At 47.1% G+C, this 25524-nt stretch overlaps 1 protein-coding gene across 1 annotated transcript in view; it reads left to right on the plus strand.

The window, feature by feature from the left end:
- Window positions 1-2340: 2340 nt before the first annotated feature.
- Window positions 2341-25524, plus strand: part of LOC137539068 (4-galactosyl-N-acetylglucosaminide 3-alpha-L-fucosyltransferase FUT6-like) — a 69611-nt gene continuing 46427 nt past the window's right edge. Inside the window, exon 1 of the mRNA XM_068261539.1 lies at window positions 2341-2415. The gene's annotated coding sequence lies outside the window, so the exon portion shown is untranslated. The remainder of the gene's footprint in view (window positions 2416-25524) is intronic.

Genomic DNA, 25524 nt, shown 5'->3' on the forward strand with positions numbered 1-25524 from the left:
TTGAACAACCCACACTTGTGAGTATATATAACTCTTTTATATGCCTTGCTAATCACCAGACGATAATACACCATGACGGGCTCCAGGTGTCCTTGTGTTTTTCTCGCTCTTTTAGTTCCTGAGCATTTACATATATGGAGGGACTGCCCTTCTTTAACTAACTTCTGGGACACAGTGTTAGCTACAATTTGGAAGGTTACTGACACTGCTTCACCTAGAGATCAGTGGGTAATACTGTTCCACCATACCAAGTGCAGTATTAACTCTTATTCCCTTCCTATTGAATACTGCCAAACAGGCACGTACGGGGGAAGGGGGGGGGGTGTCTCTGGGTGACCATGCACCCCCCTTTTAAAATACCCATTAAAAAGCCCCTTTGGCTGGGAAAATAAGCCCCACCCACCACCCTCAAGAAGCTCCTCCTCACCTGGGACACTGGAGTAAAGAGGTCCCATACAGGATTCCTAGTGTAACCATCCCTGCAGCTGTCTGGGAGCAGGTAAGATGGTGTCTCCTGACAGCAGTGACCTCTCCCCTCCCCCAGCAGTCACAGTGACCTCTCCCTTCAGCTAGGACCCATACTGACCTCTCCCTCCTCAGCGTTAGCACTGCAGTGATCCTGCCTCCCCCAGCACCAACAGTGACCTCTCCCTCCCCCAGCACCCCCAATGACTTCCCCTTCCTGCAGCACCCACACTGATGTCTACTGAGCTCTACCTCTCCCAACATTCACCCACACTCCTTTCCCCCATAGTTGTCACCCAGTACTCACATGACATCAAGTACCTGCACTCAGGCCTAACATTTCCCCCAATGCTCACACCTGCATACAGCCTCCACATGGCACCCACTATCTGCACCAAGCACCCACTTAACTAGTACCCACAACCAAAGTACCTGTATTTAGTGTAGGACAACTTGCCCAGCTATCATTCCTCCATTGTGTTTGAAGCAGAGAGAAATAAGAAAAGAGGATACATGGCCGTGACTGCAAGCCAGATAACTAGAGATTAAGGTGTTGGAGGTGGTTGTGGACTCTGGGGCACCTCTTAGTCTAATAGCAATAAGTGTGTGACGGCTGGGATGGGAAGGATGGAGGGGCACACTTTAGTGTCTCAGCCTTGGTTGCTGGAGCACCTTGTCCCAGCTCTGGGAGGCGGGGCCAGGCACCAGAAATGGAGTGATGCGGGGTCTTCGGGGGCGGCTTTGCGGGACACTACACCCCAGGTCAATATAACTCTTTCTTACAGCAAGGCTGCAGGTTTTTGTACTTCAGCCTGAAGGAATAATTGTATTGACCTTCATAATGACGCAATCATTGAAGGTCTTCCGAGATGAAAAACTAACTATAACAAGTAACTTTTCTATATATCGTATCTAAAGTTTAGATGGTTTACACAGCAAATCTAGCTGCAAACAGTTTTAATAGAATATGATTATTTATTCCTGTGATACAATGACAGCAGCCATGTTGTTTGTAAACATTACACAGAGGCAGGCTTATCTGTATCTTGAGCCATCAGCCTAATCCCCTCTCCTCCTCCCTCCTCCCCTCTGCCTCTGCAATCAATGGCTAGTAACACCTCCCCCTCCTCCTGCCCAGACTGAGCTCCCATGAGCCCTTGCTACTGCCAAGGCTCTCTGAAAACCCGTGGGCGTGGCTTTTTTAGTTTATAGGGAATTCGAGTATTAAAACAAAAATAAAAAAGTATTTGGCTTGAGGAATGCCCTATAAACAATAGGAAAGGAACACAATTATGCAATGTGTAAAAGTTCACCTCAGATCCACTTCATGGAATGGTTTCTTGCAATTAACTCTATGTAATATGAGGAGATTACCTATCTCCAAAAGGGTACTTTTGATAAACATTTTCTCACATGGGCTCTGTGGATTGACTTCCAAACTAAGGACAATAACTTCTCACGCTATCATGTGCTCCATGAATAGCTCTGTTGGAGGCGCTATTATGCCTATCATCACTGGTATTATCATGATATGATGGTTACTACTGCTATTTTCTGTAACCAAGAGTTTCACTGAGATTCTTGATGACAAACCTTGACTATTACATTTCTGTATCTGATGTATGTTCACGTTTATGTTATGTTTTTCTTTCCCTTGTTCTATATGGTTTCCTAGGATATTGCATGTCTGTATTATTTATGGGGTTATTTGAGGCCCCATAACGTCTATGAGTCATGCATCTTTCCTGCATTGACTTGTATGCCTTGGGGTAATACTGTCACAAGATTCATGAATTTATATTATGCTTTGCCCTTTTTCATAAAACGTGCGTGAATAAAATATACTTTATAAGAAGAAAAAGAGAATATGTGTCAGGGATCCCAACATTGGAATGGTAGGCTGCAGGAGGATCCGGGAAGCTTCTGAAACATCCAGATTCTTCCTACTATGTAGGTAAATATTACATTTTTATTGTTTTTTTGTTTGCTTCAGGTATACTTAAACCAATGGCTATGCTAGCAGGGGTGGGAAAATCATACAAAGAAAATTAATATATGTGCTAATTACACAAATTTGTGGATTTATGGGTATAATTTACTGCTAAATTAGTGCAAAACTTTGGTCATCCAATTTTCTTTTAATCTAATAAAGATAAAGTAGATAAAGATGAAGATAAAGTAGACAGCAAAATCATTAAGATAGGAGTTAAAACAGACATACGTGGCTCCATAGAAGTCTGCTTGTTACTGAATTAGTTATTTTTGTATAACTTGAATGCAGCCTCATATATGCTCTAAAATAGATACAGTATATGTTTGTGCTCTATGCTAACCAAAACTTGAGCGTTACAGCCATTCCTTCCTGTGGTGGTTTCTGTAGGCTGAAGATTTGCTCTGATAACGGATATTGTTTCATCCGTTTAAGGCTGACTGAAAGGGTTGTACTGATGCATAAACAAGAAAACACACCGCCTATGAATTACATTCATATATGCACATTGTTCATTAAAGGGAACCTGAAGTGAGAAAAAATATTTAAAATAAACACATGACGCAGCTGCAAATTAATATTACATACTTACCTCACCGTCCGTTCCTCTCAGAGGCTCACCATTTTCTTCTTACAGTGATCCCTTCCGGTTCTGACAATATTTTGTGAGAATTGAAATATACCAGTTGCTGTCAGTTATATATCAGCAGCTGTCAGTTACAACTGAATGTGCAAGGTAATGTCCATATTTCCCTATGGCTCAAGTGGGCGATATTACAGTTTAACAGTGTGCTGACCAGGAAGCTGTTAGGGGGTAATGGCCATTTTTAAAGGGGAACTGAAGAGATAGGCATATGGAGGCTGCCATGTTTATTTCCTTTTAAGCAATACCAGTTGCCTGGCAGCCCTGCTGATCCTCTGCCTCTAATACTATTAGCCATAGCCCCTGAACAAGCATGCAGCAGATCAGGTGTTTCATACTTTAAAGAGACTCCGTAACAAAAATTGCATCCTGTTTTTTATCATCCTACATGTTCCAAAAGCTATTCTAATGTGTTCTGGGTAACTGCAGCACTTTCTACTATGACAGTCTCTGTAATAAATCAATGTATCTTTCCCCTGTCAGACTTGTCGGCCTGTGTCTGGAAGGCTGCCAAGTTCTTCAGTGTTGTGGTTCTGCTATGAACTCACCCTTTCTGGCCCCTCTATGCACACTGCCTGTGTGTTATTTAGATAAGAGAGAAGAGAGAAGCTGCTCTAATAAGCTGGATAAATCGTCCTCTGAGCTGGCTGGGCTTTCACATACTGAGGAATTACAAACAAGGGCAAAGCTGTTTGCAAGAAGAAAAGAGCAGCCTGAAACTTCAGTGCATGGGGGAAAGAAACACACAAATGATCTCTTGAGATTCAAAAGGAATGCTGTATACAGCCTGCTTATGTATGGATGTATTTTCTATGTGTGGACATACTGTACATCAACCTACTTCCTGTTTTGGTGGCCATTTTGTTTGTTTACAAACAAACTTTTAAAAACTGTTTTTAACCACTTTTAATGCGGCGAGGAGCGGCGAAATTGTGACAGAGGGTAATAGGAGATGTCCCCTAACGCACTGGTATGTTTACTTTTGAGCGATTTTAACAATACAGATTCTCTTTAAAGTCAGATCTGACAAGAGTAGCTGCATGCTTGTTTCTGGTGTTATTCAGATACTACTGCAGAGAAATAGACCAGCAGGGCTGCCAGGCAACTGGTATTGATTAAAAGGAAATAAATATGGCAGCCTCCGTATACCTCTTATTTCAGTTCCACTTTAAAATGGAGGTTGGAGAAAGTTATTAATCACAGTGGACAAATGGAATGCAGGAGAGGATAAAGCGATAGAGTAGTGGACTAGATGGGAGGTAAGTATGACCTATGTATGGTTATTTTGACTGTTTATTTTCAGTTCAGGTTCTCTTTAAGCACATATAGAGATGCTATAGTTCCTGATAAGCAGCAGTGCACATAGCTGCCTTGATTTGCAATTACAAAGTCATATTTAAAAATCTCCAAACATCTCTAGAGGGGACAGGGCAGTCCTTACAGCCACAGAGGGCCTGAGGTAGCCCCAACTTCTCACCTTCCGTCCCTTTAATGGGTCCCATCCAGAACAGGAATTATCTTGGCCGCACTTGTTATGGTTGGGGGACTCAAGGTGGCTACCCTTGTTATATGATAAGTAGAGCTCGATACTCCAAGTAAATTCAAAAGTTTTTAATTGCTGCTAATAATCCATAATCCTGAGTCAGTGTGCAGATTGGCATCCGCAGCACGAATGACTCCAGCCGAGTGGCCCCCTCGCCATGAAGGACTCCCTGGAAGGCAAGAGGAGGGGCATTTGAGCATAAAGAATTCCATCAAATTTTGCTGGAGGGCCCCATGATTATTTATTAAATCACTGAGGGGGTGGATCATAAGTGGATTCAATAAAAAATGTCTGTTCATATGTAGCTGAGATTTACTGACCTCGCTTGGGTGACATCACATCATAGTGACATTTATTGAGAGGTATAGGTATTAGCTGGCTCTTGTTCTGTGCAAGATCTTCATCAAGATTTTAAATTTTAGTTATTTTAGGACAGCTTGAGTTTATCACCCAACATCCACTATATTTTGATACAACCAGTGGCGTAGCAATAGGGAATGCAGAGGTTGTGATCGCACTGGGGCCCTTGGGTCCTAAATCACTTTTATAGATGCTTTGAATAGTAGTAATCATTAATAAATTGTTCCTCATCCCCTTCTTGCACCTCTGACTCTGTAATTGCCCTTGGCAGGTTTATCAATTGTTACATATAGAGTGATTTTGGAGGGCCCAATGTAAAACTTGCTCCTTAGCTACGCCAATGGATACAACCTAGGTGAAGGCTACAATATTTCCAGATGAGTTGCAAACAGTTTTTACATAAAAGATGCCAGAGCCAAAAATCCTAGGAAGGGGGGGGGGGGGTTGAGGGATGGGAGCAAGCATATAATGTCACCTGTGCCGATGGCTATCTCTCCCCCCATTCTCTCTGCCCCTGCAATTACGTTATCGCACCCCAAGATCTTTTTGTAAGTCGCCAAAGCTGGGCTTCCGCGCAGGCAGTGGCCAGGCTGCCCGGGGCCTGGAGTGCACTGCACATGCGTATGCCGCCCGTCACTTCGCCAGCCACATTGTGTCATAAGCATGCACAGTGCTCTCCTGGCTACAGGCAGCCCGGCCAGCACCTGCGCAGTCACCCCAACAACAGCGAGTTACAAAAAGATGCCGGAATGCGATAAGGTAATTGTAGGGGGCAGTGGGGAGCGGTAGGCATCGGCATAGGTGACATTATTTACTTCTCCCCCCCCATTTTCCTAGGATTTTTCGGCTCTGGTATTCTTTAATGGAATTCAGGCTTGCTGGACCACTTATGATATCTGACATAGTTGACTGGTTTCTGTTTTATTATCTATATTCTAGTCTACATTGTTCACATTGTATATTACCCTTGAAAAAGAGGAGAGCACTACTATTTGAAATTAATATTTATGCTTATGATACGCTCACAGAAAATGCTTTAAGATCACTAGATATGCTTCCCAGAAACCGTGTAACCTTTCTTTCCCCCTGCCTCCATGGCAACACGAATGGTATTGGCCCCGCCCCCTAATACCCCATAGGACATGTTAACTATAAGTGTTTTGCCAGTTCCCTTCCCCTATGTCTTTTTTCCTGGTCCCTCATCTCACAGGACAGCAGGCTTTAGTCCTGCAAACATTTTTATTTTTCCCCCTTACTGGTCGCATCTTGTGACCCTCGCGCAGGCTAGCCTCCTCTGCTGCAAGGCCTTCGGACAAGCTCTAAATGGGCTTGGATTTGGCAAAAAACCCTGTTCTGCTGGTTCTTGGGGGTATTAATGTATATCATCTGCTGCTGGAACTAGAGAACACTAAAGGTGTTAAGTTTGCAGTACGGCATCTGATAATCTTACCGTACTAATAGTGCGGTCAAGGCAGGCGTCCTTAACCCTTTCTTAGCATTGCTTTACCGGATGAGCGGAGCGGCTTTCAGTGGCGTGCGCTCCAGGATCTTAAAGATTTCTGGCACTCGCAGTGGAACGCAGGGCGCGATTCAGGAAGCGGGACGCAAGACGTCACTTCCGCCTAGCCTCATTGGCTCATGCGTCGACCGGAAGTTCAGACACAGCTTAGTTAATCAAAACTTTCTCTGATTATGGTGGCTGCAGGCTGTGCGCGCTGGAGGTTCGTGGCACACATGGTTTTCTTTTTTCCCTCATCTCATGGATAGGTGAGAAGGTCATTGTGGTGCAAGACATTTGCATGTGCATTCTCCTTGGGGGTGTCAGGTAGGTTTAAAAAAAAATGATGATAAAGGAGTGCTCATTGCTGCAATTATTTTTTTTCTTTTCTAGTGGAAGCACGAGGTCACGCAACAAAAGGCATTCCTCAAATTCACCTACGAGACAGCGCTCAAAGGATAGAGCTGACTCAAGAGACGGATCCCCCAGACGCAAGTCGAAGCATAGTAAATCGCACAAGAAGACTAAGTCAAGATCGAGATCTCCATTATATGTTAATCAAGAAAAACTCTGCTGGGACTGCGTACAGCCTGTTGTACCAGGGAAATTAGTATTCGCAGATTGCTTTCGCGATTTAGGAAAGGACACTGTCTCAGAACCCATTGACGTATCAGAAATTATACAAAAGGCGGTTCAAGGCTCCATTCAAGAATACATGGGTAAGATACCAACTCTATCATCTCAAATGGTCACACATGACCACCCTTCTACGTCAGCGGCTGCGCTTCAGGAAACTGAATTTGAAGTTGGATTCGATTTCGCATTAGTGTAACCCTATGTTAGGGCAGTGAGAGAAGCCATAAGTTGGGAGGATGGTGAAATGCAAGAAGATTCTAAGAAACCGAAAAAGAGCTACTACAAGCATCTCACAAAAACTAAAATGGCTTTTCCTATGATGGAGGAGATACAGGAACTAACCCGTGATGAGTGGCAACGCACTGAAAAGAGACCGCCTCTGGCCAACATGTTTTCAAAGCTATATCCACTTCCGGAAGAAGGAGTAAAATCTCTAGAGAATGCACCAGTAGTAGATGCATCGGTTCTCCGACTATCGATGTTACACTTCCACAGGAGGACTCAGTTGCTTTCAAAGACTATCTAGACAGGAAATTAGATCTTGATCTAAAGAAGATATATACAGATTGTGGGGGTGCATGTAAACCGTCCATAGCACTCACTTCAGTGGGGAAAGCCATTAGAGCGTGGACAGATAACGTACACCAAGGATTAATGGACGAAGTAAGTAAGGAAGAGTTGATTGCTTCCCTGGAAGATCTGAGGATAACGGCGGATTTTGTTGGTGAGGCAGCCATCGACGTAATTCGTTCATCAGCAAGAAAATTGTATAGTGTGTATCTAGCGTTACAGTGTCCAAACATTGTATCTACAGTAGTACAACAGTCGTTCTCCCATTCAATCTAGAATAGGAGTTTGGAACGTGCAGTATTAGCATTCAAAGTATATATAAGTACATAAAACAGCTCTGCACAATTGATCTGTCAGGCATATACTTTCAAAGTAGGGGATATCTGTGAACATTTGAAATGCAAATTAATAAATAAAATGATAAAAAAGGATGCTTGAAATTTATAATATGCTTTGCATGGCAAATGTTGAGAGAGATTTCTGATCTGCAGTGCTGATGACATATTTGCAAAGTGAAATTTGAATCCTGGTCTGACTTGACAAATTTTACAAAAAAAAAAAATTTAAACAAAAGTGGAATTTACCTTTAAAACCTTTTTGTATGTTTCCCCTTTCTATGATGATGACATTGTAAAGAAGAAGTGAATCTCATAACTCTTTGTGGTTAGACTAAACAGTTTCTGAAATCTTACTTCTCTCTATGAAGCTGTGGTGATTATACTAATCGAATGCTTTGTGTACTTCCTTGTTAGACACTGGGGCATTCTTGTGTGTTAATTTAGACAATTGGATTGCTAACGCAATGTATTTATATTGTAATGGTACACTTTTTTAGTGCAATGTGATGGATCCATGTGGATCCGCAGTGCGGTGCATTGTGCCATGCACAGTAAAACATACAGCCAATGAAAAGTATGTTTCACTGTAGCTGTTAACAAGCATGTTTTGTGGTAATGTACGGCATGCAGTGTGTCACAATGCCATAATACTGTAATGCACCTGTAGCACTGTAAACATCCTATAGGTGGTGCACTGCAGTGCCGTAAGCTGCATTACAAATTGCCCTTTACGCTGTTGGTTATGCTTTAGTTTCCTCTTAGTTCACTAGATAAAATTCTGATGATTCTGGATCTACGTGTGTCACGGACGATTGCGGGGACGCAGGCGCGTCCTGGAACCGCCCGTGAAGAAAAGAACGATCGCACTCGATCCCTGCATCGATTGCGCTTCAAAACGATACAATCTGGGTTGAGTGTGTAGGGACAGCTGAAGTCCTTTTCTTAGCAAAGAGAGCACCATTCCAAAGGCTGGCTGGCTCTTTTGATATGCTAATGAGCCTGAGCCTAATCTGCCCCAGAGAGTCCCTGGCTTCAAGCTGTGCTGATGGCCCATCCATCAGGTATAAGGTGACAAGCACCATGGCAGGAGCAATCTAGTTGGGCTAAAAGCCAGACCCACTGGCTCATTCCCAGCAGGGGAGGCGACACCTCACTGGCTGCTCCAAACTTCAAAGAGCCTTTGCCTGGGAATAACCTGAGTCTCATAGCAAATCCATAACTTCCCAGATCTGTCATATTTCTGGGGTTCCTGAGATGGCAGCTTCGCCAAACGTGGGGGAAGTGTAGCATGAGCCCCGGTGCTGGTTCTGAGGAAGTTTCAGAACATTCTGAGGTAAGGACTGCCAGTTAGGCAGTTTGAAAAGGCCCTGATGATACCACAGGGGTCCCACCCCTCATGTCTGGTATCAGGGCGCTGGGTAAATCGAGACAGACCTGAAAATGTTAATAAATCTGCCCTGACCTGTACGGTTCTGTGAGATAGAGCCCATATATGGGTAGATATGATTTCTAGCCCCAGTACAAGGGGAGGGCTCATCTTATCTTTGAAGGGGGTGTATGGCTCCCCGCCCTCACTCCCTCCTACTGAAGCAGGGGCATAAGAATGGCTGAGGACCCAAACTCAGTGTCCTCCACACTGAACCATCTTGCACTCATCAGATGCCAGCTTGAGGATATGCTGGCATCCACCTGGTCTGAACTCTGAACTCTGGACTTTGAAACCAAGAACTTTATGATTCTTCCCACAATAAGGACATCTTTCCAGGAACTAAGTATTTTTCTCCCTTCTTTTATTTTTCATACTGGCTATTACTGTCTTAATAATTGTGATTTTTAATAAATTGTCTGTATATATTAATTATTTATATTGCGTGAATAAACGACTTTCTCCAAGTCATTCACTTTCCGCTACCCTGCTTATCAGCACACACAGAACTGATCCCGGGTCTCTGAAGATACGCTACTGTTTGTTTGTTGTTGGCTAGACAGAATATCGTGTGTTTAACCGTTTTATTCGCAGGATTAGTCAGTCAGTTAGTGGGCCCCACGGTCCCATAGTAACCGCGGTGGTGGCAGTTTACTCTGAACCAGTAGGTGATGTTGTAATTACCCGTGTCTCACAGGCTCCCTTCTGAGTTGTCTGCGGCTAATTCTTAACGGTTCCTGCGCATTGACTGCGACCAGAGTTCGCACGATCTGTGCGCTGGCACCGTTTAGAAGGCTAAGTGCGGTCAGCCACTGAGGGCTCTTGTGACAGTGTTAGGCAGCGGGTGGGACCTGTGTTGTGCTGAAAGTATCTACGATAGCGCTAGCGCTATCGAGAAACAAACTAATTCGTTGGTGTAGCTGGAAGGCAATATATTTTTTATATATACAGAGAGACTGTGTAGCCAGTACCCCTCCCCAAAAGTTTTATTTTATTTGGCATGGAAATGTCCGGGAACTACAAGAAAATGGGCCTGGCGGACCTGCAAAATCTTTGCCAAGAGAGAGGCATTGAGGTCGGCCGCAAGAAACAACAGGACCTGGTAACGGAATTGTTTCAATGGGATACCCAGCAACTGCGGGAGCCGGGAGTGTCCGCTGAAGTGGATACCAGCCCATCTGACAATCGAGGGGAACCAGAGACTGAGACTCCTGACCGTACAGAGGTTGTGCATCCTGAGGGCCCTGCATCAACAGTTACGCCGGAGAATGTCAGTGTGGACCCCAATCCCAGAGTTTCTGAAAGTACTCGCCTGGAACCGGCCAGTACTGGACTGTCCGTTTGTACTGATCCGCTAATGCAGCAGGCGTTACAAAAGCTGATGGACACTGACCTGGACAAGTACCTGCAGTACATGCGTGAGGAGCGCCAAATGCGGGAGCGAGAACGGGAGCGCCAACGACAGCATGAGCTAAACATGGCAAAAGTGCAACAGGCCAGCCGGAGTTCACCGCCCAGCCTCCCTGCTGAAGGAGCTGCAGCACCCGTAAGTGCAAAATTTAAATTTGCTAATATTGAAAAAGACACAGACATTGACTTGTTTTTGCGGTCTTTTGAAAAAGCATGCCGTCAGTATCGTCTGTCCCAAGACCAGTGGGCCAGACATCTGACACCTTTGCTGCGCTACAAAGCGCTTGATGCCTTCGCAGAATTGCCTGCGGAGAAGGATAATGATTATGCTGCTATAAAAGACGCTATCATTACTAAGTACCAGCTGACGCCAGAAGCCTATCGGAAAAAGTTCAGAGCCTGGCAGAAAAAGTCTTCTGATTCGTACCGAGATGTGGCCAGCAGCTTGCTCACCACACTCCGCCAGTGGACACTAGGCCTCACCAAAGGGTCTTATGATGTCCTGGAGGACTTGATAGTCCTCGAACAATTTCTGAACATTTGCCCTGCTGATGTACGACAGTTTGTGTTAGAACGCAGGCCGGCTTCAGCCACGGTCGCTGCAGACCTTGCTGAGACTTTTGCAACTACCCGGGTGGCTGATACCCGCAGAACTGTCCCATCCAGCTGGAGAGGAGGTCAGCCCCATACCTCGGCAGACCCTCCTGCCCCTGTGAGCCGTCCGCCACAGAGGCCACCCAGCGCAGCTGCTGCACCCAGGCCTGCAGCGCCTGGAGAGGTCACCTGTCACTACTGCCGCCAGCCCGGACACATGAAATTCGACTGTCCGGAGCGGAGACAGACACCACCAGCACCTGGATCATCTGCATCACCTGCACCTCACCCACAGCAGAGGCAACCCGCCAGCGAACCACAGCCTGGATCATCAGATTTTGTCCTGTTTGCACGCGGACAGGAAATCCGCGACCGAACCGACCAGCAGCAATTTGTTAGAGTGAACGGCAAAGTTGTCACCGGATTTCGAGACACCGGAGCTGACATCACGTTAGTTCACTCACACCTTGTGCCAAAGGAGAGCATCAGCTCCAGCCGATCCCTTGCCCTTACTGGAGTAGAGGGCACCCTTTTTCACATAGCCCACGCGACAGTGAAGCTTGATTGGGGATTAGGAATCCAAGAAAGGGTTGTTGGGGTTATGAAGGATCTCCCAGTCCCTGTGTTGCTGGGGACTGATTTGGGCAAGCTTGTGTCCTACTATGAACCTGCCACGACCGCCTTGTCGCTCACGGAAGGAGACGGACTCTCCACCCACCACCAGGTACTTTATACACTTGGGGGAGCACCAGGGGGAGTTGGGTTGAATGTGCCCAGTTCAAGGGTACCAGGTTCAATAGTGTCTGCTTCAAAGGCACCTGAGTTTGAGGTACAGACTGTCTGTTGTGATGATGCTGTAACTGTACCTGAGTTTCTTGTACAACCTGTCTGTAATGAAAAAATGTCTATACCTGTCAATGTCATTACTGCATGCAATGATGATTTGAGTAATGCCCGTCTGTGCCATTCTGACAGTGTACCTGTGCTAGCAGTACCGCGCAGCTGCACTGCTCAGAACCCGAGCTCAGAACAGGTGGAGGGGGTTCCGGCCTCCTCCCCCTCCTCTGACCGCAGGGATGAGACCTTTCAGCCGCTGGCCTCGTGTGACATGAGCCAGTTGGCTGAAACTGACAGCGCCATATTCTCAGCCGCACTACAAAGTGACCCGAGCCTGGAGGTGCTCAGGCAGCAAGCCGCTGAGCCCCTCGCAAACGGGGCCGCTTTCAAGGTGTACTGGGAAGGTGGGAGACTGTACAGTGAGTCTGTACAGCCCCCTACAGGTAGATCCCACGCGGATACCAAGTGGCTTGTGGTCCCTAGTGCGTTCAGGGGACATGTGCTGAAATCCGCACATGGTAATCCTCTGACAGGGCACTCGGGTGTCCGCAAGACACTCGCCGGTATTCGGAAACAGTTTTATTGGCCCCGGATGAACAGGGATGTAGCCAACTACTGCAGGGCATGTGCCGTCTGTCAGGAGCTGGGAAGGTCCAGGGATTCCCGCGGGGTTCCCTTAGGTCCACAGCCACTCAGCAGGGGAACCCTGCGTGGGCTGGCTGTTGACCTAACCAACCCACTGCCCGTTGTCAGCAGTCCTGGCAGACACCACGTCCGACTGCAGTGGCGCAAACGCCCTGTCCAGAACGGTCCATGTTGGGTCAACCCTGAGGGTAGCAGACCGCGACCGGTCCAGGGGAACCGAGCCACAGGCTCCAATAGGTTTTCCCGCCGTACCGGCAACTCGAGGCCCGTCAGCCAGGTTAGCGGCGCCGCCACACATCTTGCGGATGAGTGGCTAAGCCACGGACAAGGGGGAGGGCTGTCACGGACGATTGTGGGGACGCAGGCGCGTCCTGGAACCGCCCGTGAAGAAAAGAACGATCGCACTCGATCCCTGCATCGATTGCGCTTCAAAACGATACAATCTGGGTTGAGTGTGTAGGGACAGCTGAAGTCCTTTTCTTAGCAAAGAGAGCACCATTCCAAAGGCTGGCTGGCTCTTTTGATATGCTAATGAGCCTGAGCCTAATCTGCCCCAGAGAGTCCCTGGCTTCAAGCTGTGCTGATGGCCCATCCATCAGGTATAAGGTGACAAGCACCATGGCAGGAGCAATCTAGTTGGGCTAAAAGCCAGACCCACTGGGTCATTCCCAGCAGGGGAGGCGACACCTCGCTGGCTGCTCCAAACTTCAAAGAGCCTTTGCCTGGGAATAACCTGAGTCTCATAGCAAATCCATAACTTCCCAGATCTGTCATATTTCTGGGGTTCCTGAGATGGCAGCTTCGCCAAACGTGGGGGAAGTGTAGCATGAGCCCCGGTGCTGGTTCTGAGGAAGTTTCAGAACATTCTGAGGTAAGGACTGCCAGTTAGGCAGTTTGAAAAGGCCCTGATGATACCACAGGGGTCCCACCCCTCATGTCTGGTATCAGGGCGCTGGGTAAATCGAGACAGACCTGAAAATGTTAATAAATCTGCCCTGACCTGTACGGTTCTGTGAGATAGAGCCCATATATGGGTAGATATGATTTCTAGCCCCAGTACAAGGGGAGGGCTCATCTCATCTTTGAAGGGGGTGTATGGCTCCCCGCCCTCACTCCCTCCTACTGAAGCAGGGGCATAAGAATGGCTGAGGACCCAAACTCAGTGTCCTCCACACTGAACCATCTTGCACTCATCAGATGCCAGCTTAAGGATATGCTGGCATCCACCTGGTCTGAACTCTGAACTCTGGACTTTGAAACCAAGAACTTTATGATTCTTCCCACAATAAGGACATCTTTCCAGGAACTAAGTATTTTTCTCCCTTCTTTTATTTTTCATACTGGCTATTACTGTCTTAATAATTGTGATTTTTAATAAATTGTCTGTATATATTAATTATTTATATTGCGTGAATAAACGACTTTCTCCAAGTCATTCACTTTCCGCTACCCTGCTTATCAGCACACACAGAACTGATCCCGGGTCTCTGAAGATACGCTACTGTTTGTTTGTTGTTGGCTAGACAGAATATCGTGTGTTTAACCGTTTTATTCGCAGGATTAGTCAGTCAGTTAGTGGGCCCCACGGTCCCATAGTAACCGCGGTGGTGGCAGTTTACTCTGAACCAGTAGGTGACGTTGTAATTACCCGTGTCTCACAGGCTCCCTTCTGAGTTGTCTGCGGCTAATTCTTAACGGTTCCTGCGCATTGACTGCGACCAGAGTTCGCACGATCTGTGCGCTGGCACCGTTTAGAAGGCTAAGTGCGGTCAGCCACTGAGGGCTCTTGTGACAACGTGTACCTTGTTTATATTGCACTTACAGGACTGTAGCAATAGGCCTAATGAAGAAGGGGGATGGGGCCCTACTATCATTACAAAATGTGCACTTGCCTGCCTTCAAAACCCTGCCTCTTTTTCTTTAGCGCCATGCAGGATTTTCCTGGTCCTTACCTGCAGTTCTGTCTTCTGTCTTTGCACCATGGCATTTGCTGGACTCTGCTTTCCTCTCATGTGATCCCAACCCCATAACAGCATTGGTGAAGAACAGCCTGGCAATCCTGGCCAGTTTCTAGAATAACTTTGACACACACAATGAAATCATCACCTTCATGCATGAGCAAACAGAGGCAGTGTAGCAGTCATAAAAGGGGTCCTCAGCAGGGGCTGGATAGTGTAATGGTTAACCTCCCTGGCATTTAAGATCAAAGCGGTATGCTCGTCACCATGACGGGAAAAGTAACAGGCACTCACCACATGTGATTGTGGCGCTTCTGCTGGCTTCGTCCCCTTTCACTGGCCACCTTTCCCCCCTAGGATAAGGTACCTAGCTATAAGTGTCTCAGTATATGTTAATTAGCGATAGATACCCCAGTATACGTGCCCCCCAGCGATCCCCCTCCCTGCAGTGATAGCCCCACCTCCCTCGATAGCAGGTGAGCGGCCGGTGCTAGTGATCCCTCCCCTGCAGCAGCTCCCACCCTGCCCTCCCTATCTCTGCAGCGATAGCAGGCAATCGGCTGGTGCTGATGATGTCATTAAGCAGCGCCCTGGTACTGTGGACAGAGAAGACTTAAGCTGGTGGTGCGATCGGCATGTGTGAGAGGCACAGAGATTAACAGCACCGGTCACTCGCCTGCTATCGCTTTGGAGGGAGATAGGGGGGAACCACCGCAGGGTGGATCACTAACACTGGCCTCCCACCTGCTATCACTGTGGAGGGAGGGAAAATGGGGGGAATCACTGCAGGCAGGGGGATTGCTGAGGGGAGGCGGACATCTATACTGGGGTATCTATAGCTAGCTAAGTTATACTGCGGCACCTATAGCTGGCTAACCTGTACTGTGGCAACTATAGCTGGCTAACCTGTACTGTGGCACCTATAGCTGGCTAACCTACACTGCGGCACGTATAGCTGGCTAACATGTACTATGGCACCTATAGCTGGCTAACCTGTACTGTGGCACCTATAGCTGGCTAACATGTACTGTGGCACCTATAGCTGCTATCCTGTAGTGTGGCACCTATAGCTGGCTAACATATTCTGTGATAACTATAGCTGGCTAACCTGTACTGTGGTACCTGTAGCTGGCTAACCTGTACTGCGGCTCATTTAGCTGGCTAACCTATACTGCAGCACCTATAGCTGGCTACATTTTACTGAGGGACATTATACTTGGCTACCTATACTTGGGGAACTTATACTCACCAGTGGCATGCTGATCCCTTGTCATGTACCTCCGATAGTGACATGTGCCCTGGCGATTGGTGTTGATGATCCAGGATCACGCAGCGTCATCAACATCTGGCGGCAAACTAATTTTTTATATTGAATCCAATACAATAACCTTCGGGGATGTCTGAGGATGGATGAGCACTGCACTGTAGACGACATAGGACCAGTAATGTATAACTGCACAAACATGGAGTACATTTATACATTAGGGGGGCAACAGCAGGTGGCGGACATGGCTGATTCCCGAGAGATTTCAGACAGAGCTGACAGATCTCTCTCTATTCAGATTCGATCAGAGAGAGATTTGTCTCTTGGTCGAAACTGCCCATCATCGCTAGATGTATAGCTACCTTTACATTCGTAGTAGTGCAGGTTGAGCAGGTTGAGCAGCTGCAGCTTGGGGAGTAATTTTGAAATTTAGTTTTGATTTTATGTTTCAAGCTTTTAATATATTCAAAATGCAGAGTACCTGATCTGCATGCTTGTTGAGTGGCTGTGGCTGAAAGTATTAGAGACACAGGATCAGCAGGAGAGTCAGGCAACTGGTATTTTTTTAGGAAAAATCCACATCCTTCTCAGTTTAGGTTCCCTTTAAAGAGACACTGAAGCGAAAAAAAAAATGATGATATTATTATTTGTATGTGTAGTACAGCTAAGAAATAAAACATTAAGATCAGATACATCAGTCCAATTGTTTCCAGTACAGGAAGAGTTAAGAAACTCCAGTTGTTATCTCTATACAAAAAAGCCATTAATCTCTACGACTTTCAAAGTCGTGGAGAGGGCTGTTTTCTGACTTTTATTATCTCAACTGTTCCTTAACTATTTACTTTTTCATTGCCAGAGGAGAGGTCATTAGTTCACTGACTGCTCTGAAAGAATCATTTTGAATGCTGAGTGTTGTGTAATCTTCACATATTAGAGAATTATGCAATGTTAGAAAACACACTACATACCTGAAAATAAAAATATGAGAATATTTTATTTGCTGCTAATCTTCTAGTAATTATTCATAGTACACAACCAATTCATTATATCATATATTTTTTTCGCTTCAGTGTCTCTTTAAGGGCTCACTGCCTCTGACACAGGAGACCTGGGTTTGAATATTGGCTCTTTCTGTTAACCATCCTGGCGGTTTGCTAAAAATCCGCCAGGGGGCAGCAAATCCGTTTTCTTTTTCTTTTTCATGTAGCGAGACAAAGTCTCGCTACATGATAGCCGCTGCTCAGCGGCATCCCCCCAGCCCCTCCGATCGCTTCCGGCGAACGGAGATCAGGAGATCCCGTTCAAAGAACGGGATCTCCTGGAGGGCTTCCCCCGTCGCCATGGCGACGGGCGGGATGACGTCACCGATGTCATCGACGTCGTGACGTTAAAGGGGACTCCGATCCACCCCACAGCGCTGCCTGGCACTGATTGGCCAGGCAGCGCACGGGCCTGGGGGGGGGGGCGGCCGCGGCGCGATGAATAGCAGTGGATCGGCGGGTAGCGGCGGCGATCGCATTGCACACGCAGCTAGCAGAGCAAAAAAAAATTATGCAAATCGGCCCAGCGGGGCCTGAGCGGTGCCTTCCGGCGGCATAGCCCGTGCTCAGCATGGGCTTACCACCAGTAAGGAGTCCTTGGGCTAAGGAGTCCTATTGCTGCTGCCTACTGAGCACGCCCTAGATTTGCGGCTCAAGGGCTTTGAGTCCTCCAGGAGAAAAATACAATATAAATGTTATTTGTCTTGTCTGTCTTGTGCATGAACAGGGCCGGATTTATCTATAGGCACTGTAGGCTTGTACTTACTGGCAGCCCATGTATAAAAGGCAGCTCTGCCATTTAGAACTGCTTTGCTGTTTTATGTTGTATAACTTTATCAGCCATCCTACGAGAGTTGTTGTGTAACAGTGTAAGTGTTCAGCATCATAGATTTTTGTGCACAGGGAGTCTCTTCCTATTTCTTTCTTTGTGTTATATTCCCCAGAGACTCTCAGAAGACCCCATCAGAGACTCTCAGAAGACCCCATTAGATACGCACATTTAGATTGGAGTGGCAGGGTACACTGCCATATTATGCATATTTTGGGGGTAGGAAAAGCTGCCACATTATGCATATTCTGTTGGTAAAGTTGACACGTTCTGTGTATTCTGTAGGGAAACACTGCCTACATTATGCTTTTTGTGTGTGTGGGGAGGGGGGCGGGGGAATACTGCCAAATTATGTGTATTTTGTGGGGAAACACTGCCACATTATGTGAATATTTGGGAGAAAACGCTACCTAATTACATGTATTTTGGGGGAAACTCTGCCAAATTATGTGTATTTTTAGAGTTGTCTAGAACCTCCGATTTTGGTTCGCGAACCTCAAACGCGAACATGCGAAAAAAGTTCATGAACTGGCAAACTTTCTGAACCGCCATAGAATTCAATGGGCAGGCGAACTTTCAAAACTACAAACACTTATTTTGGCCACTACAGTGATGGAAAAGATGTTTCAAGGGGTCTAACACCTGGAGGGGGGCATGGCGGAGTAGGATACACGCCAAAAGTCCCAGGGAAAAATCCGGATTTGACGCACAGCAGGGTTTAAGGGCAGAAATCACATTGCATTGCTAAATTGCAGGCCTAAAGTGCTTTCAAACATCTTGCATGTGTATACATCAAGCAGCTAGTGTAATTAGTGTACTGCTTCACACTGACAGACTAAACTCTCTGTATAACGCACCGCAAACAGCTGTTTGTGTAGTGACAGCCATGGCACCATGGCGAGAGTGCAGGCGATGGTGGTTTTCAAGCCCATATGGTTGGGCTGAGGTAGCTGAATGACAGAACAACAGTGACTGAGTGTCCAGCTGATCGAATTTGGTCTGTTCACAATGAAGCAATGACCATATTATCTTCTGGGGTCAGGTGTGCCCCCCCCCCCCAACCCCAAGACACTCATTTAGCCGGTCATTGCTTCATTGTGATACGCAAGCCCCTTCACCACAGCAAGATAACGATCACGAAGGGGAATTGACACATGTACATGCCTTTTGTTTTGTTATTGCAGCTGCAGTGCAGCCAGAAAAATTAGGCAGGCATGTACACGCACCAGAAAAATTATTATCGCGGCCGCTCGGCCTTAAAAATTCAGGAATCCACCTGGAGTCCTGGACCCTGTTGGTGGTGGCGGAGAAGGCAGTCACACGGCGTGCAGGCAAAGATGCTGTGTGTGGGGACTGACTTAGTCTTCGGGCAGGTAGTAGCCCTCCGGGATCCATGCCTCATTCATTTTGATAAAGGTGAGGTACTGAACACTTTTGTGACCTAGGCGACTTCTCTTCTCACCGACAATGCCTCCAGCTGCGCTGAAGGTCCTTTCTGACAGGACGCTTGAGGCAGGGCAAGACAGAAGTTGGATGGCAAATTGTGACAGCTCTGGCCAGAGGTCAAGCCTGTGTACCCAGTAGTCCAGGGGTTCGTCGCTGCTCAGAGTGTCTACATCCACACTTAAGGCCAAGTAGTCGGCTACCTGTGTTGGTGGAGGGTGGATCCGGAATGGCTAAGGAGAGGCGTTGGAGTAAAGAATGTCTGCATGTCCAACATCACCATGAGATCGCTGGTGCATCCTGTCCTTGCCTGCGTGGTCATGGGAGGAGGAGGAAGATTACTGGCAGTGGCACCTTTATTCCGTTGTGCTGTGACATCACCCTTAAATGCACTGTAAAGCATAGTTGACAGCTTGTTCTGCAAGTGCTGCATCCTTTCTGCCTTCTGGTGATGTGGAAACATCTCCGCCACTTTGTGCTTATACCGAGGGTCTAGTAGTGTTGCCACCCAGTACAGGTCATTCCCCTTGAGATTTTTTATACGGGGGTCCCTCAACAGGCTAGACAGCATGAAAGGAGAACTTACCTGACATCACTGAGAAAGAGCAAGACGAGATGGCTAGTACAGCGGCATCCGACTTTGTGTGGCATCTACACAAAGTCGGATGCCGCCGTACTAGCCATCTCGTCTTGCTCTTTCTCAGTGATGTCAGGTAAGTTCTCCTCCTCCCCCCAGCCACGAACAATACCACGTGAAAGGTGAGCAGCACAAGCCCCCTGCGACGCCTTCTGCGGTTGTTCTTCTGCCTTCTCCTCAAAAAAAAACACCTTCCTCATCTGACTCCTCTTCCCCAGATGACTCCTCCCTCTCCCCCTCCTCTGTGATGCCGCAGGTGTTGATGATGCCACAGGTGATGTTTCCAAAAACTCTCCCTTCTCCTCCTGTTCCCGGTCATGCTCCTCTACAGCTTGATCTACCACTCTATGCACGGCATGCTCCAGGAAGAAAGCATATGGGATCAAGTCGCTGATGGCGCCTTCACTGCGACTCACCAGGTTTGTCACCTCCTCAAACGGACGCATGAGCCTGCAGGCATTACGCATGAGTGTCCAGTACTTCGGCCATAACATTCCCAGCTCCCCAGAGCATGTCCTTTCACTGTAGTTGTACAGATACTGTTTGACGGCTTTCTCCTGTTGTAGCAGGTTGTCAAACATCAGGAGCATTGAATTCCAGTGAGTCGGGTTATCACAAATCAAGCACCTCACCGGCAAGTTGTTTCTCCGCTGAATATTGGCCAAGCACACCATGAGTGTGTAGGACTGCTTTAAATGCCCACACACCTTCCTGGACTGCTTCAGGACCTCCTGTAAGGCTGGGTACTTAGACACAAATCTTTGGATTATAAGATTGAGCACATGTGCCATGCAGGGTATAGTGTGTTAACTTTTCCAAACTCAAAGCCAAAATGAGATTGCTGCCGCTGTCTCACATCTCCAGTTGGTGCGGGGTCAGCCACTGATCCACCTGTTTGTTCAGAGCAGCCAGGAGAGCTGCTCCAGTGTGACTCTGGGCTTTGAGGCAAGACATGTCCAAGATGGCGTGACACCGTCGTACCTGGCATGCAGCATAGGCCCTGGGGAGCTGGGGGTGTGTAGTTGGAGAGGTGGCAGCAGGTCTGCCTGCAAGCCGCGGAGGTGTCACAACTAGGTCCACTTTACAGCCACGTACTCCCTGCTTGCCAGCGGTCACCAGGTTGACCCAATGTGCCGTATAAGTAATGTACCTGCCCTGACCGTGCTTGGCAGACCAGGCATCCGTGGTCAGATGGACCCTTGACCCAACGCTGTGTGCCAGAGATGACACCACTAGCCTTTCTACATCACGTACAATGGTACAGGGGCGCCAGTAGTGTAAAAGAATGATAAAAAAGACAGAGGCGTTAAGCGAAATTACCCCTTGCACAAGTTATTGTACTCCTCTTATAGCCTGATGAAGTGGGAAATGCCCACGAAACACGTTGCACTTTTTGGGAGTATGTGAATAAATTATTTTTGTCGAACAATATTAACGATATCTTGTGTCTGCATTGGGGAGGTAAGTCCACCACCAACCTCCCCCTTTTTAAACTTTTTATCATTCTTTTACACTACTGGAGCCTCTGTACCACTGGTGGAGGGGAATTGGCCCTGTTCTTCCTATCTACAGATAGTGACTTCTTAATCCTGAGTGAGGACAGGTCTAATCTCCCCACCCGCCTACATAGTGGTTACCTGGATGGTAACCCAGACTTGTGAGTATAATACTTGCAAATACTTTCTTACTCAACCTAATCCAGTGAGCTCTCTGTGTCCCCCTCCCTCATCTTTCTACAACACGGTACAGTTTGGGTATCGCCTTTTGAGAAAAGTAATTGCGGCCTGGTATCTTCCACTGCGGTGTCCCAAAAGCCACAAATTTTCTGAAGGCCTCAGAGTCCACCAGCCGGTATGGTAACAGCTGGCGAGATAACAGTTCCGCCAAGCCAGCTGTCAGACGCTGGGTAAGGGGGTGACTGGCAGACATTTGCTTCTTCCGCTCAAAGATTTCCTTCACGGACACCTGGCTGCTGCTGTGGGCAGAGGAGCAGGAAGCACTCAAGGTGAGAGGCAGAGGAGGGTGGCTGTGAAGGTGCAAGGGATAAAGCGGCTGAAGAATATACTACACCTGAAGGAGGAAGAGGAGCCAGAGGGTGGCTTTGCGTTTAGTTGCTTTTCCTCAGGTGGTCTTCCCATTGCCGTTTGTGCTTTTTCACCATGTGCCTTCATAAGGCAGTTGTCCCTACGCGGGTCTTGGTCTTTCCACAACTCAATCTTTGATCTGCAGAGCCGCTTAATTTGAATCCTTGTGCAGATTGTTTGATACTCCTCCCTATATTGCCTGATGAAGCGGGGTTGAACCTGCGAAACGCGTTGCATTTCTTTTTGGAGTTCCTAATAAATGTGTTTGACTGTCTGAATCGCAGTCGTTGTCGTGTCTGCTTGAGGGAGGTAAGACCACCACCTCCTCCTTCAATTTTGCCATTTAAGTTGGTTTTTAAGCTCATTTAATCTAATCTTATACTTTTGGTGCCTCTGTTCATTGTATACAATTTTGAGTCCACCCTTGGTTGAGGGTTGCTACCCTTTCTTCCTGTCTACAGAGAGCGACTTCTTAATCCTGAGTGGGGTCAGGACAATCTCCCCACCTGCCTTTACAGTGGTTGCCTGCTGGTGACCCTGACTTGTGAGTATTTAGCAATACAAACTTATTGCCACCTTGTCCAGTACGAATTACACTATTGGGGCTCTTGGTGTTCCCTGTTTTTATTAGTCTGTGGGTGGTAGCCTGATGAAAATGAAAGGTCCATTCCTAACTGATGGCAAAAGGCTCTCCAAAATTTTGACACAAACTGGACTCCCCGATCTGACACCACATTCTCCGAAATGCCATGCAGCCGGAAAACGTGCTGAATGAAGAGATCAGCTAACTCCTGGGCCGAGGGGAGTCCTTTCAGAGGGACAAAATGAGCCATCTTACTGAACCAATCAACTACCACCCAAATGACCGTCTTACCCTCAGACCTGGGGAGTTCTACAAAGTCCATTGACAAATGAGTCCAGGGTTCATTTGGCACTGGTAGGGGTTTTAAAGTACCCACCGGTGCCTGGCGAGAGGGCTTGCTTCTAGCACAAACGGAGCACTCTCTTACAAACTCCTTACAATCTAGTGCCAGCGTAGGCCACCACGCGCATCTGGCCACCAAATCCTGGGTTTGGGCAGCCCCAGGATGCCCTGCATTCTTATGGGAATGGAACAATTGTAGGAGTTGTAGGCGGAAAGGAAGTGGTACGAACAAAACCCCTCTCAGGCTTCCCTTCTGTAACATCCTGTTGGTAAGGGCCCAGAGTAGCTGTCCAGTCCTCCCAGGTCTCAGTAGCTGCCAAGACTACTTTCTGGGGTAGGATGGTCTCAGGGGTTGAAGGTTGTACTGTCTCAGGCTCAAAACACCTAGATAGTGCGTCTGCTTTGACGTTCTTACTACCTGGTGTATACGTTATGACAAATCTGAATCTTGAAAAGAATAAGGACCAACGGGCCTGTCGAGGACTAAGTCTTTTGGCCCCTTCTATGTACTCCAAGTTCTTATGATCTGTATAGACTGTAATAGTATACTCTGCCCCTTCTAGCCAATGTCGCCATTCTTCAAAGGCTATTTCAATGGCCAAAAGCTCTCGGTTGCCAATATCGTAGTTTTTCTCAGCAGGAGAGAACCTACGGGAAAAGAAGGCACATGGGTGAAGTTTGCCTTGCAACCCGGAGCGTTGAGACAGTACAGCCCCAACCCCAACTCCTGACGCGTCAACCTCAACTATGAAGGAGAAGGTGACATCTACATGTCTCAAAATGGGAGCAGAACAGAACAGTTTTTTCAGTGTGGAAAAGGCAGAATGTGCCTCTACTGACCAGTGGTAAGTATCAGCCCCTCTTTTAGTAAGACTGGTGAGGGGTGATACTACCGAGGAGAATCCCTTGATGAATCTTCTGTAGTAATTGGCAAAACCCAAAAATCTTTGGAGTGCCTTCAATCCCACAGGTTGTGGACACTCCAAAACAGCAGAGACCTTTTCTGGAACCATGGAGAGACCAGACGTAGAGATAATATATCCTAAAAACGAAACTGAGGTGACCTTGAAAAGGCACTTTTCTAATTTGGCGTGCAGTGAGTTCTGTCTTAATTTCTTTAAAACAAACTTGACATGTTTACGATGTTCCATTAGATTAGGGGAAAAGATCAGTATGTCGTCTAGATACACTAGCACGAATTTCCCCAGTACCTCCCTAAAAACCTCATTGATCAACTCCTGGAAGACGGCAGGGGCATTACACAACTCGAAGGGCATAACCAAATACTCGTAGTGCCCGTCGGGCGTGTTGAACGCAGTCTTCCATTCGTCACCGTCTCTAATCCGTACCAGGTTGTATGCACCTCGTAAGTCCAACTTGGAGAAGATACTGGCATTGGTCACCTGAGCGAATAAATCGTCAATCAAAGACAATGGGTAACGATTTTTTACTGTAATCTTATTTAACCCTCGGTAGTCAATGCAGGGTTGGAGGCCACCGTCTTTTTTCTGTACGAAAAAGAAACCTGCCCCAGCTGGTGACCGGGAAGGACGGATGAAGCCTTTAGCCAAGTTCTCCTTAATGTACTCCTGCATTGCCACTTTCTCAGGTCCTGATAGATTATAAAGGTGACCCCTGGGAGGCATACAACCAGATCTTAAATCAATGGGACAATCGAAGCTACGGTGAGGTGGGAGTTTATCTGCGGATTTGGGACAGAATACATCAGCGAATTCCGCATACTGCACTGGCACTCCTTTAACCTGAATCTTGGTAGCACAAACAGTAACTTTCTCCAAACAATGATGATGACAATGGGTCGACCAGCTCTTTAGCTGACCAAAAGCCCAGTCAATCTGAGGGGAGTGAAGTTGCAACCAAGGCATACCAAGGATAATGGTGGAGGTTGCCATTTGCAGGACCAGGAATTGTAAACTCTCTTTATGTAACACCCCTACATTACACACCAACAGGGGGGTCTGAGAAAGAGGTTGTTTATTCTGTAATGGAGAGTCATCTACTGCAGTGATCACAATCTGCCGGTCTAGCAGGAGTAGGGGAATCCCCAATCTTTTTACAAAATCATAATCTATGAAGTTGGCCGCAGAGCCAGAATCCACAAAGGCCTCTGCGGAAATAGTCTGACCTTCCCACGTAATGGAGCAGGGAAGGAGCAGACGATTATTGTTTAGAGGTAAAGACTGCTCATCTAGGGTATTACCTCTGACTACACCTAGGCAGCAGCGTTTCCCGACTTTTTAGGACAATTCTGAACCTTGTGACCCTCCTCAGCACAGTATAAACAGAGTCTTTCTGATTTCCTGCAATTCTTTTCCACCTGCGTCAATCTAGAGTGTTCTATTTGCATCGGCTCAGGCGGAAGTGACGA

Source organism: Hyperolius riggenbachi, chromosome 11 (assembly GCF_040937935.1).
Source record: "Hyperolius riggenbachi isolate aHypRig1 chromosome 11, aHypRig1.pri, whole genome shotgun sequence".
Classification (NCBI taxonomy): domain Eukaryota; kingdom Metazoa; phylum Chordata; class Amphibia; order Anura; family Hyperoliidae; genus Hyperolius; species Hyperolius riggenbachi.